At 36.7% G+C, this 14,988-nt stretch overlaps 1 protein-coding gene across 1 annotated transcript in view; it reads left to right on the top strand.

Moving 5' to 3' along the window:
• The first annotated feature begins 2,217 nt into the window (after window positions 1–2,217).
• The window catches only part of flrt1a (fibronectin leucine rich transmembrane protein 1a), a 163,315-nt gene continuing 150,544 nt past the window's right edge, over window positions 2,218–14,988 (top strand). Inside the window, exon 1 of the mRNA XM_056458769.1 lies at window positions 2,218–2,576. The gene's annotated coding sequence lies outside the window, so the exon portion shown is untranslated. The remainder of the gene's footprint in view (window positions 2,577–14,988) is intronic.

Raw genomic sequence — 14,988 nt, 5'->3', positions numbered from 1 at the left:
CGACACTCACTGAGCAGTATAGAGTTCCCTTCGCTGTACTGGGGCATTACGACCCACACAGACCAGAGGTTGAGTTCCCCCTGCTGGCCTCACTAACACCACTTCCAGCAGCAACCTAGCTTTTCCATGTGGTCTCCCATTCATGTACTGACCGAGCTCAGCCCTGCTTAGCATCAGTGGGCACATTAGATAAGTCCATACTAAAGCCAAAACTTGTAACTTAACTAAGATTACTGTGCAAATTTAGTACACCCTAATAAATATATTAAATTTTTATTATTTATATTTTATTCATTTACTTTTATATTTAAAAAAATTAATAGAGGAAAAAACTCCAGAGATTAAAAATAAATAATTTAGTTTTAGTATACATTTTGTAAATATAAATAAAAATAATATTTCTAATATCTGTATACTCTTAAAGATATTAGGTGATCAAACTCTTATTTTAATGAATATTACCGTTTAATAAAACAGTTTTATTTTAATTAACCAAATATATATTCTCTATAGTCACTGAGAAAAGGTTCAGGGTGCAGTGTGTGTGTATCTATGAATACTATCATGAATAATTATTAATATTATCAATAAACGTATTATTATATATTTTAATTTTATATTATATAATATAATTATATATTATTATCAACAAACTTGATAATTATTAAAATTATCAATAAATCAATATACTTGTACTATAATCAATCAAACAAATAAATAGATAATGTTAAAAAATAAAATTATAATATATCTATTCATTCTTTTTCCTTTGGCTTAGTATGTTTATTCATTAGGGGTCGCCACAGCGGCATGAACCGCCAACATATCCGGCATGCAGATATGTTTTACACAGTGGATGCCCACTCAGCTGCAACGAAGTAATAATAATACATTTTATTTATTATTATTAAATACATTTTATTGAACGCTTTTCTCAGACTCAAAGCCCAAGCATACTGGAAAACATCCATACACACTCATTCAAACTCTCACACTATGGCCAATTTAGCTTATTCAATTCACCCATAGCGCATGTCTTTGGACTGTGGGGGAAACCGGAGCACCCGGAGAAAACCCACGCCGACACAGTGAGAACATGCAAACTCCACACAAAAATGCCAACTGGACTCCATCCGAGACCTTCTTGCTGTGAGGCGACAGTGCTAACCACTAATTAAGCCACCGTGTCGCCCATATTATAATATATAATCCATATATTTTCATAATGTGCTTATTGATTTTCAGTATTTTGTATTGGTTGATTCAAAATAAGCTAACATGGATCACATCTCTGGACTGAAGCTCATATACAGTATATAACAAAAGAAAGCCCTCTCTTGAGGAATAAGACTGACTCCCCTCCGTCAGTTCGTGACATCCGCACCCCCTGAGCACATAAAGCTATTATTCCAGTCTCCTGCTCTGTCTGGCCTGATGAACGGCCGCTGAAAACATCCTGCGCTTGACATCGCTGAGAAATGGCAGGCGAATCAAGCTGACACGAATGAGACAATACAGCAAGCTCTTTAGCGGTGGGATATCTGATTCACTTCAGTGAGTCGATTCGTGCAGGAGGTTCGATTAATAGATTCGATTCTTTCGAGTCGCCATTTTAAAACGTTCCTTTCCAGACACGAGTTTCTCAATCATTCATTCAGTAATTCATTCAGTGACATTGTAGACAAATACCGCTAAATATTTCTTTAACGTTTTGAATGTTAGCATTTTGCTGCTATAGTAGGCTAATGTATTACAAGTACAAAATATAGGCTAGTTATATGTATTTTTTTGGATTATTCTCATAAACCTTACTAAAATTATTTGTATTGCTTTGGATATTTTAATTAATGTAGTATTTTTAATTATGTTTGTTTGAAAGTAACATAACTTTCAATTCTCAGTATGTCTGTACAGCGGTTATGACAATAAAACTAACTTGACACAGCTTATACAGCTGTATCCTTGTCGATACTGTTTTAACTTAAAATATGTCCTTACTTAAAGAGTTATGGCTTTAACTTATCGACCACAACGCAAAATTATATTAGAAATCATCAAAAAAAAAGTAATCTCTGGCCAACACTTTTGAATGAATCAAAGAACCGACTCAATTGAACAATTCTTTTGCGAGCCGGACAACTCTACGCTGTGAACCGAGCGTGAATTATGCATTCGAACTAACAAGGGAAAGTGATGCTCAGAGAGGAGGACAGAGGACTCAGAAGATGCATTGAAAGGGCGATGAAGTTATATGAAGCGGGTTCTCGTCGCAGCGTTATGTAGCTACGCATCTATGGTAATTTAGTTTAATGTTTATCGCCACGAATCGCGGAGTGGATGTTTTTTTTGCAAAGGAGAAAACGATAGTCGATTCGGATGGTAGGTGAAAGAAAAGAAACAGGAGGGTTTTGTGTGGGTAATAATGACTTACAGGCTACAGCGGACCGTCACTTAATTTCTGATTTACAGCTTGAATAGCGTGGAACTTTGCAATCACGAGGAAATAAAAACGCGTTTTCATTATCTATCTCAATGGATGGAGAGACAAGCAAAGGAAGCACTATCTTATAATATAGGTAAGTTCTCTTATTATTGCATTTTGCTGTCTGTGGAGATCACATTAAATCGCATTGTTGTGTGAATGAATGTGAATACACTGTATTATGACAACAGACGCGTTTAGCGCAGTCAAAATTAAGCAGAACTGTCACCGCATACAAAGCAACTGCTGAGACTTTCCCCATTTTTGGGGTGCTTGCAAGAAAAAATGACATACTAGTGAATTCAGCCTGAGAAGCTGTACATATGAGCTGTTCACACGTGCTGTGTGTTTCTGCGCAATCTATTAATTGTTGCTTTATGGACACGCGTGTTTGGACGCGTCGCGTCGAGAGCGTTATTGCTGTTTCAAAGCGCATGTATTCGGGATAGCCTAATAATAGTTCATCCTTCATAAAATGTGTTCCGTTTCATTCAGTTGTTCTTCGTAAGTAGATTAAATGGGCGTTTTAATCGTTTTGCGCGAAAAGTTCGCGTGCGCGTGCTGGTGCTCATTACCTCATGATAAACGCTTGTGTGTTCTGGCTTTGGCGCGAATAATTGCCATTCATAATATGCAAGTGTAACCAGTCTGACTGGGAATGTAAAGTTACATGTACCTACCGGTTAAGCATGCACTGTAGCTGCCTTTTTTTCATTGATGCAGTACATACCCAGCAAACAATTTTCTGTTTAATAGACGTCTAATAGACATAGAAACATAGACAGCTCAGCTAAAACAAGACTAAGCTTGGGTGTTAGTGAAAATCTAACAGACATCTAAGAATAGCCCGAAACTAGACTAGTCGTCAAACAGACAGATTAGACAGACTTTATATGTGTAATCATTCATTTCTCTTTATTTGATGATTTGGCTAGTTTTGGCCTATTCTTAGACATCTTTTAGATTTTCACTGACAGCCCAAATTTAGTCTTGTTTTAGCTAGGATGACTATGTTTAGACACCTATTAGACCTCTATTAGACATCTTTTAAAAACAAAAAATGCTTGCTGGGTTGTTTTCATCCTTGAGTAAATTCCGTCAAGACAGGTGTAGGGGTAATTGAACGTTATTAAATGGTGTATACTAGCACAACCTTTTAATTTAATTGGGTTTAATCTAAGAGATGTACTCTTCAAGGTATTGTAAGCTATTTCTGTGGACACCAAAAATAAAACGTGCCTTCTACCTGTCACTGGTGTCATGAAAAATAACACCTGTGCGTTTCGGCGAAAAGGAGTCAGGAGACTGGCCATGCTTCTTTTATTTCCAATGGGAAGCGTTTTCTGCCTGTCAATAACTTTGAATTTTCAGATTACTAACGTTGGGTTGGTTGACATGTCTTTTAAGGGCGGGGTTCGGGAAGAGAAAAGTTACATGTACCTAATGGTTAAGCATGCACTGTAGCTGCCTTTTTTTCATTGAAGCAGTACATTCCCAGCAAACAATTTTGTGTTTAATAGACGTCTAATAGACATAGAAACATAGACAGCTTGGCTAAAACAACACTAAACTTGGGCTGTCAGTGAAATTCTAATAGACATCTAAGAATAGCCCAAAACTAGACTAGTCGTCAAGCTGATAGATTAGACAGATTTAAGGTTAGGGTTATTTTCAGATTACTAACGTTGGGTAGGTTGACATGTTTTTGAAGTGCGGGGTTTGGGAAGAGGCTGTGCTTGTCGTTGAGGTTACCCAGCAGGCACACAACATCATAAGACATTAATATTAGGTTAGCTTTAGGTCATGACGTCAGGTGACAAAAATAAATGTCAAGACAGCATCTAAGGACGTTATTTTGACGTCCAATAACAACAAAAAATTACGTTGATATTTAGTTGATTTTAGGTTGTGTTGGAAAGTGACCAAAATCCAACGTCTGATAGACATCATAGTGGTCACATCCACACAACGTCAAGGTGTAACATTGTTAGACGTTGATATTTGGTTGATTTTAGGTTGATTTTAGGTTGGACATTGGACAATAACGTCAGCCTGACGTTGGGTTCTGACATCAACCCGATTTTCATTTCCAAACCCCACGACATTGGGGTACAACGTCAATATGACATCATGTTGACGTCATGTGCTTGCAGGGTTGCCAAATTTCCAAGGTTAGTATATAGGCTAAAATAATGTTTTTAACACGCATTTATAACTGTCTGCACTACAAAACAGCATGTTAATAATTAGGAAAATACATTATCCACTTGTTAAGTAGTGACGTATGAAATACTGTTTCCTAGTCCAAGACGCTACTAATTTGTATTGAGAAAATATTCATTTATGACTGTTTTTTTTAGTCATATCACACATTAAAGTGAATTTTATATAAAATTGTGGTGTACACAATGACGTGTTGCATCACAGACACCAATATTTTAACAATACATAAATATTAATCACTTTCTTGCTATCTGATTATAGGCATATATATATATATATATATATATATATATATATATATATATATATATATATATATATATATATATATATATATATATATATATATATATATATTTCTAATGACTGATTTATTTTATCTTTGCCATGACGACGGTACATAAAATTTGAATAGATATATTTCAAGACACTTCTAGACAGCTTAAAGTGACATTTAAAGGCTTAACTAGGTTAATTACGTTAACTAGGCAGCCTAGGGTAATTAGTCTACAAAACAAACCATCGGTATACAGTAACTTGCCTATTGAAAAAAATAGCTTAAAAGGGCTAATAATTTTGACCTTAAAATGGTTGTTAAAAAATTTAAAACTGCTTTTATTCTAGCCGAAATAAAACAAATAAGACTTTCTCCAGCAGAAAAAATATTATCAGACATACTGTGAAAATTTCCTTGCTCTGTTAAACATCATTTGGGAAATATTTAAAAAAGAAGAAAAAATTCAAAGGGGGGCTAATAATTCTGACTTCAACTGTAATTATATATATATATATATATATATATATATATATATATATATATATATATATATATATATATATATATATATATATATATATATATATATATATATATATATAGCGATTGTGATTTTCGAAAGTATTACATCGCTTTGTAAACATTTAATATAACCATTTGTTGAGCCTCCCCATATAGTTGTACATAGCGCTTGGACCCAGAAGTCGCTTTGCATGGCGTCACATATAACAAGCGGATAGTGTGGTAAGGAACACCAGTTTGTAATATAAAGCAAGCTAATGAGCTATTTTTACAGCTAAAATTAATTGGAAGGAGGCCAGACATGTTCAATTTGCAAGCCTATTCTTACGTGAAAAATAAAGTAGATGAGTCTGCCACAGAGTATATGGATTTCAAAGCATCTAAACATTTGATTAACAGCTTACAAATCAATGTTAATGTTGTTGACAAAAAAAATCGTCATCTTTTTTGTAACAAACAAGTTTCTACCAACGAAAACTGAATAAATATTAAGTGATATAATAAAAATACCATAATAAACTTTAATAAAAATATACTGACATTTTTATTGGCTAATAAAAAAAAAGTATTGGTAAATATCCAATCAGAATTAATCTGACACACACACATTTGAAAAGTAACAGATCCACAGTGGACAGACAGTGCAGACAGTGGTCTGTCTGATTACTAAACTATAATGAAATGGCATAAATGAATATATTTGTATAAATAAATGTATACAATATTTTAATGAAATTACACATAGATTAAACCAAATACATTTTAGTCATGTCGCCTTTTAGCAAGAAGGTCATTGGTTCGAGCCTAGGCTGGGTCAGTTGGCATTTCTGTGTGGAGTTTGCGTCCGGTGCTCCGGTTTCCCCCACAAGTCCAAACACATGCGCTGTAGATGAATTGGGTATGCTAAAATTTACCATAGTGTATGTGTGTGAATGAGTGTGTATGGCTGTTTCCCAGTGATGGATTGCAGCTGGAAGGCCATCCACTGCGTAAAATATATGCAGGATAAGTTGGTGGTTCATTCCACTGTGTTGACCACAGATTAATAAAGGGACTAAGCCGAAAAGAGAATGAATGAATATTTTAGTCAACTAAATCTAGAGTAGAGTCAAAAGATTAGGACTAAAACTGAATCAAAATTTGCTGTCAAAATTAACGCTGTTACAAATGCATTCGCATATATCTTAAACATAATTTTATTGTCAGCCTGGAAACATTTTGGGATATTCTGCAGATTAGCACTAGCTCTATCAATTACATTTCCAGATGAAAGTGCGCACATCAGTTTGACATACCTGCATTATCAAAGCAAAAACATGGCCTTCTATCTGATGGCAACATAAGACGTGCCTTTGATTCAATAGGGAAACCTAAGCAATATCCTCTTAAGGCGCAACCGGGTTAAAACCGCTTTAATGTTGTGTTGTTGGATGAATAATCCCTCGGCCGTGAGCTTTTGGAAATTTGGAGTGGTGGTTGTATAAACTAGGATTCTGCCTGCATGTGTAGCTCTTCCACAGGGCGCTAAAGCACAGTTAGTTCACAGTTAGATAATAATCATTGCTTTTTAGGATCTTAAAATCATAAAAGCACAAGTTATTCCAAAACAGTCTATATTTTGAAGAATCTATACAGTTTTTTTTAATGCAAATTTACTTTTAATGTGAATAGAATCAGGAGCCATAAAAAAGGAACACAATGCAATGCATTGTGCACAATTCTCCTGAAGCTATACAACAGCTTTCTCATTCACTCATTCATTTTTTTTTTCGGCTTAGTCCCTTTATTAATCTGGGGTCGCCACAGCGAAATGAACCGCCAACTTATCCAGCACATGTTTTACACAGCGGATGCCCTTCTAGCTGCAACCCATCTCCGGGAAACATCCATACACACTCTTACACTACGGACAATTTAGCCTACCCAATTCACCTGTACTGCTTGTCTTTGGACTGTGGGGGAAACCGGAGCACCCTGAGGAATCCCACGCGAACGCAGGGAAAACATGCAAACTCCACACAGTAACGTTAACTGACCCAGCCGAGGCTCGATCCAGTGACCTTCTTGCTGTGAGGTGACAGCACTACCTACTGCGCCACTGCGTCACCCATAACAGCTTTCTGTGAGGCTGAAATGTGTAATATTCATTCATTTTCTTTTGGCTTAGTCCCTTTATTCATCAGGGGTCGCCACAGTGGAATGAACCGCCAACTTATCCAGCATATGTTTTACTCAGCGGATGCCTTTCCAGCTGCAACCCAATACTGGGAAAGATCCATACATACTCATTCACATTCATACACTACGGCATTAAACTAATGCGCAAAACTATAATATTTAAAACATTTGCAAATAAAGCACTGTTTCCATCCAATCAAAAGAGGACAAAGAGGACAAAATCGTCACTTCCTGATAGTGGCAGCAAATATCAACAAGAAAAACATAATTTTCCGCAAGAGTCAGGCAAAGAACCGGTTCCAGAAAGCGGCCAAAAAAGACAATAAAGACAAAAGCAGATGCCAAAAAATAAAATAAACAAGTGAGAATGTGGTAAAATCTGAAAACTGAGGCGAGGACTTTTCTTTTTTTGGATTGCTTTTTAAAACAGTCGGTTGGGTTTAGAAAAGTGGGTGGGCGCTGGTCAATTGGTGCTTTTGAAAACACTATCGGTTGGGATAAGGGAAGGAGGACGGTGGGTCAGTTGATCAGTCAGTCAGTCAGTGAGTCAGTCGACAGCGACCTCTGGTGGATTTACGCAAGAACAGCAGGCGCAAATGACTCTCGCAAGAGAAATTTGAGATCTAAAAAAAGTGGACACGAATACAAATTTTATCATACTCTGTATGTGTGTGCTTCTTGGCATTTTCATTAAAGGTCCCATGAAATTAAAATTAAGTTTTTTAGATGTTAGCATCAGTATTGTTGTAGTTGTAGCTTGTAGTTTGTCATTTGCGACTAAATGTATCAATGTTTTTTTCCCCCACATCACCTCATACTTCTGTTTCTCATCAAATCTTCTGACCAATCAAATGCTCTCTAGTATCTGACATGCCTCGCCCCTTTCAAGACACTTCTAATTTGATGCGCCCATGCATTCTCACTGGTAGAGAGAAAGCAAAACGATATTGGCTGTTTTTTAAAAAGGGGAGGAGCTAGACTTTGTCCCACCCTCTCTTCGTGTATCGGATGAGATTACGTTAAACATCGAATAAAAATGCACATTTTAACGCACTTCACGCGAATTTTAAGCATTTTTTAATGTGATGTTTCAAATATAACAATAGGTGGATGAAAACGTAGATGATGTCGCGCAGTGATAACCACGTTCTTGTGTGATCCACACCTCAAATTTGACATTTCTCTCAATCATTTGAACTAATTAAGGTTGGAGTAACAGAAAATTTAAAACTGAACTTGATTGCCAGCAAATGCCCGCTATCGGATCTTGAAATACCAAATGCGACTGCTTGCTTCTACTTAACAATGTAGATTGAATGCATGATTGATTGATTCGGCTGCCCTTGAGTTGAATTCATCTCTGAAGATGCAGAGCTCCAAGGATATTGATCAGCACTGCAAATCATTTTTGTTTATATTCAAATCGGGGGTCTGTACGTCTACGTGGATAACCGTTTAGCTGAAATAGATGCAATCTTGGTCTTTTTTTCAAGCATGGTCATTGAGACGGCATCATGGATCGTCTTATACTCAACGTAACATCAATCATCGTAAAATCACCTTATCTGAATAACAGCGGTTGGCTTTTGGAGCGATTTGTTCAGAATTCAAATGCTCCTCGCGTTTGCTTTTCATTGTGAAGAGGTTCTCTGTTTCTCTGGCTGATTTTCTCTGGGGAATGGATCATGTTTTCAGCTCCTCCAGAACCAAGGGACCATACTAGCTGTAAACATGCTCTCTCTTTCTCTCTCTCAGTCTTCCTGACTGTCAGAGTGGATGTGGATGAGGATGTGCATCATTTATGGCCTCTCTGATGGGCACTGAGGGTCTCAGTATTTCCCTTCACTGCAAATGATTTCAGACATTTGAAGGCTCCATTGTGAATATATGGTTCAAGCATATGAGCTGGTTAAAAGGTCACTGCTGTATTGCCTGCATATGCTTCAATGCACTGCTCTTTTGTTATTATATATGTTTTTTTTGCCTGAAGTAATTTCCAAATGGACACTGAAAAGAGAAATTCACAGTATGCTGGTTACTGTAGCAATATTACATTTCTTATAAATGTTCATTTAAATATTTGTTTTTCTGAAACGAATAAGAAATGAGTTAGAAATTGTTTTCAAATAAAAATGTAAAGCACATACAAGAAGCTAACACCAAAAAGAGAAATGCACAGTATACTGTTATCATATCTACATTGGCAATTACCTACTGTATGCTTAAATGACCATTATATGGCTAGTATAGTATACCATAACATTGTAAAAAATACTTTTCTTAGGGTGGCAAGGTGGCTCAGTGGTTAGCACTGTCATCTCACAGCAAGAAGGTCGCTGGTTCGAGTCCCGGCTGGGTCAGTTGGCATTTCTGTGTGGAGTTTTTATGTTCTCCCTGTGTTAACGTGGGTTTCTTCTGGGTTTCCCCCACAGTCCAAAGACATGCGCTATAGATGAACTGAATAAACTAAATTGGCCGTATTGTATGTATGTGTGCATGGGTGTTTCCCAGTACTGGGTTGCAGCTGGAAGGGCATCCGCTGCGTAAAGCACATGCTGGAATAGTTGGCGGTTCATTCTGCTGTGGCGACCCCTGATAAATAAGAGACTAAGCCAAAGGAAAATGAATGAATGAATGAATAATGTTAAGTGTTGTTTGTTTTCTAGTGTGCGTTCAGGAGGTGTGGTTTTGGATGGTGATTTATGTCAGAAATGTTAGTTATTTGTCATAAATCAACACAATTTACTCACATTTCAACAACACAATTAAGTAGGGCTGCACAATATATAGTTTCAGCATCGAAATCGCAATGTGCAAATCCGCAATAGTCACATCACAGAGTCTGTAGTGTCAGTTCAGTTTTAGTTTATTCATCCATCAGGAAATTTGAATGGGATTGTAGTTGATCAGGAACCACATTGTGTAGTTTAACTATTGTGAACGTTTTTCATTCGCTTGTTTGCTTTGTTTTAAGTCCTATGACTGTGCGATTTGAAGTGTATTTAGACTAATTGTGTATAAGAAATTTTAACATTTTAACAAAGATTAAATGTTTATTTTTATACAATGAAGACTGTGCAGTGTTTTTTATTTACATTTGATAATTTGCTCACATTTAAACAACACAATTAAGTAGGGCTGTGCAATATATATAGTTTCAGCATCGAAATCGCAATGTGCTAATCCACAATAGTCACATCACAGAATCTGCAGTGTCAGTTCAGTTTCAGTTTATTTATCCATTAGGAAATTTTAAAGGGATTATAGTTGACCAGGAACCACATTGTGTAGTTTAACTATTGTGTAAGTTTTTCATTCGCTTATTTGCTTTGTTTTTAAGGCCTATGACTGTGAGGTTTCTATATACATAAACGTGTAAATGTTAAAAAGCTGTTGTGCAAAATCCAGTTGTATGTATGTATGCATGCATGTATGTATGTATGTATATATATATATATATATATATATATATATATATGTATGTATATATATGTATGTATATATATATATATATATATATATATATATATATATATATATATATATATATATATATATATATATATATATATATATATATATATATATATATATATATATATACTGTATATATATATATATACACACTCACTCACTGGCCACTTTATTAGGTCTTAACTGCTCGTTAACACAAATTTCTAATCAGCCAAACCCATGGCAGCAACTCAATGCATGTAGACATGTAGACAAGACGATCTGCTGCAGTTCAAACCGAGCATCAGAATGGGGAAGAAAGGTGATTTAAGTGACTTTGAATGTGGCATGGTTGTTGGTGACAGACAGGCTGGTATTTCAGAATATTTCAGAAACTGCTGATCTACTGGGATTTTCACTCACAACCATCTCTAGAGTTTACAGAGAATGGTCTGAAAAAGAGAAAATATCCAGTGAGCGGCTGTTCTGTGGGCGCAAATGCCTTGTTGATGCCAGAGGTCAGAGGAGAATGGCCAGACTGGTTTGAGTTGATAGAAAGGCAACAGTAACTCAGATAACCACTTTTTACAACCATGCAGAAGAGCATCTCTTAACACACAACACGTCCAACCTTGAAGCGGATGGACTACAGCAGCAGAAGACCACACCGCATGCCACTCCTGTCAGCTAAGAACAGGAAACTGAGGCTACAGTTCACACAGGCTCACCAAAATTTGGACAATAGAAGATTGGAAAAACGTTGCCTGGTCTGATGAGTCTCTATTTCTGCTGCGACATTCAAATGGTAGGGTCAGAATTTGGCATCAACAACATGACAGCAGGATAACACCATGCCATAAAGCGTGAATCATCTCAGACTGGTTTCTTGAACATGACAATGAGTTCACTGTACTCAAATGACTTCCACAGTCACCAGATCTCAATCCAATAGAGCACCTTTGGGATGTGTTGGACCGGGAGGTTTGCATCATGCTGACAAATCTGCAGAAACTGCAGGATGCTATCATGTCAAATATGGAGCAAAATCTCTGAGGAAATATTTCCAGTACCTTGTTGAATCTATGCCACGAAGGATTAAGGCGGTTTTGAAGGCAAAAGGGGTTCAACCTGGTACTAGTAAGGTGTACCTAATAAAGTGGCCGGCGAGTGTATAGATCGCAGAAGACATCGCAACGTCAATTTTTTTTTTCCAATAACGTGCAGCCCTACAATTAAGCAATACTAATAACCAGCTATCAATATCTGTGCATTCCAAATAGAAGATTTTATCCAGTTTCGTTAATTAAACAGCAAAAACACCCTAATTACTTAATCAAGTAGACCACTTTTAAGAAAAGGGACAAAAAACACACAGAATCAGCCTTCTCTTGCTATATTTGGCTGTCTTAATGCTTATTTTATGAGATATCTTTTTTTTTAAGAAGGCGAATATAATTTCCCTCCTTTTATCTCCCTCTCTCTATCTCTGATTTTTTCCCCTCATGTTGTGATATTTCTTTGATCTCTCTCTCCGTTGTTCTCGCCTCGATGCCCCTCCCTCAGTGTCTGTCTGTTGTATATAGCCATGTTGCTTGTGTCATCAGAGAAAAAGGATTGAAAGGAGAAAAGGGCACAGAAAGAGACTGAGAAACAGTAACACAGCCAGGTTGGGTTACAGAAGAGAGACTTGGGTGTGTGTCTTTCTTTGTCCCCTCCAACACTTTCTCATTCGCAGGGTGACAGCTGGCTAGCAGTAGGGTACAGTGGCAATGCCAAAGGAAGTCAGTCTTACACCACAGCCGAGATTTACATCCAGTATTCTACATGTGTGCAATACATTCCCAACACACAAAAAATGAAATTAGGACTGCACAATATATCGTTTCAGCATCGATATCGCAATGTGCGCATCCGCAATAGTCACATGCGCAAGATGTGCAGGGATGAATCTGAATGACCAGGAGCTACAGAATTGTATTTATTTACTGTTTTTAATTGAAATTTATACAATTTATGAAACTTACATTTGTTTCTATCCCGAATATCTATTTCAAAGTGAAAACAAGATTATATTACGTACCCCACTGGAAGATAATTTGACCTGTTTTAAGGAAAATCTCTTAATTCTGATTTGTTTCTTCTGAAGTTGAAAAACAAAATAATATTTTTACTTGATTTTTGATTTTTACTTTTTATTTTTACTTAAATTAAATTCAATTAAAATCAATTTGTTTATTGTCATGTGCACAGTAAGGAAACATGTTTCCCTGTACGATGAAATTCTTACTTTGCCGTCCACAGTGAAGACATACACATAATATACACATCATACACATGCAGTTGAAGTCAGAATTATTAGCCCTCCTGTTTATTTTTCCCCCAATTTCTGTTTAACGGAGAGCAGATTGTTTTTTATCACATTTCTAAACATAAAAGTTTTAATAACTCTAACTAATTTCTAATGACTGATTTACCGTTGGCATGATGACAGTAAATAATATTTGACTAGATATTTTTCAAGACACTTCTATACAGCTTAAAGTGACATTTAAAGGCCTAAATAGGTTAATTAGGTTGACTAGGCAGGTTAGAGTAATTAGGCAAGTTATTGTATAACGATGGTTTATTCTGTAGACCAGGGGTAACCATGGTCCTGGAGGGCCAGTGTTCTTCAGATTTTAGCTCCAACCCTGTGTGATTTTGCGACCGCAAATGCATCATTACATTAAGACAGAAATTACATTTTGGGGTGAATCATACTTTATAAATAGAGTATGTAACACTTTGAACACCATTTGGAGGTGTTGGTGTTGCTGAGCAACGTATATAAAACAACGTGAAAACTTTTGCGACCGCCTTTACGCTTCTCTCCTGACCTTGAAAATGTAATTGGCGGAATCGTAGAAAAGCTCAATTAAGATCGTGTGTAGGGTCGAATCGAGATCGCAATGTTTTTTAATTAATCGTGCAGCCCTAATCTGAATATTGTTAGAATCCCCAGAAAACCGTCAAATAGTGCTATTCAAACTATCTTGTGAAACTGTATTCATGTTGCAATAACTATTGCAGAAAAATTAATTATTGCAATTTTAGATTGTTCCAATATCATATGATGTATTAAAAAACAGGGGCGACATGGTGGCTCAGTGGTTAAGCATTGTCACCTCACAGTAAGAAGGTCGCTTGGTCGAGTCCCGGCTGGGTGAGTTGGCATTTCTGTGTGGAGTTTGCATGTTCTCCCTGTGTTGGCGTGGGTTTCCTCCGGGTGCTCCTGTTTCCGACACAGTCTAAAGATCTGCTGTACGGGGGAATTGGATTAAATAGATTGGCCTTAGTGTGTGAGTGTGTGTGAATGTGAGAGTGTATGGGTGCTTCCCAATGCTGGGTTGCGGCTGGAAGGGCATCCGCTGCATAAAAAATATGCTGGAATAGTTGGTGGTTCATTCCGCTGTGGTGACCCCTGATTAATAAGGGACTGAGCTGAAGGAGAATGAATAAATGTTTGAATAAAGCTGAATAAGCTGGGAAAAAAATCACAATATTTTCATTTTAAAAGTTACTCGCCTTTTCTTGGTAGATATTACAACTTTTTTCAGTTTACAAAGTGTAAATGTCTCTGACAGAAGAGAAAACTGAAATAAAAATGGTGTATATATGAGCCTTAGTGCCCCCACCAGTGACGATATACAGCCACATCGTACTGCTACTCGTGTGATATTGCGTTTATACAACAGTTCGACGGCATAATCATGTGTATAAAAAAGAAAATCAAATGCTGAGAGTCTCAAAACGCTTTTGTAAGAGGAACTACTTTCTTCTACCATTCATTCACATCTGCAGCTGACGTCAGAAC

This window comes from Danio aesculapii, chromosome 5 (genome assembly GCF_903798145.1).
Source record: "Danio aesculapii chromosome 5, fDanAes4.1, whole genome shotgun sequence".
Taxonomy (NCBI): Eukaryota; Metazoa; Chordata; class Actinopteri; order Cypriniformes; family Danionidae; genus Danio; species Danio aesculapii.
The sequence above is the reverse complement of the archived record's forward strand: the minus strand, read 5'-3'. Positions and strand labels throughout refer to the sequence as shown.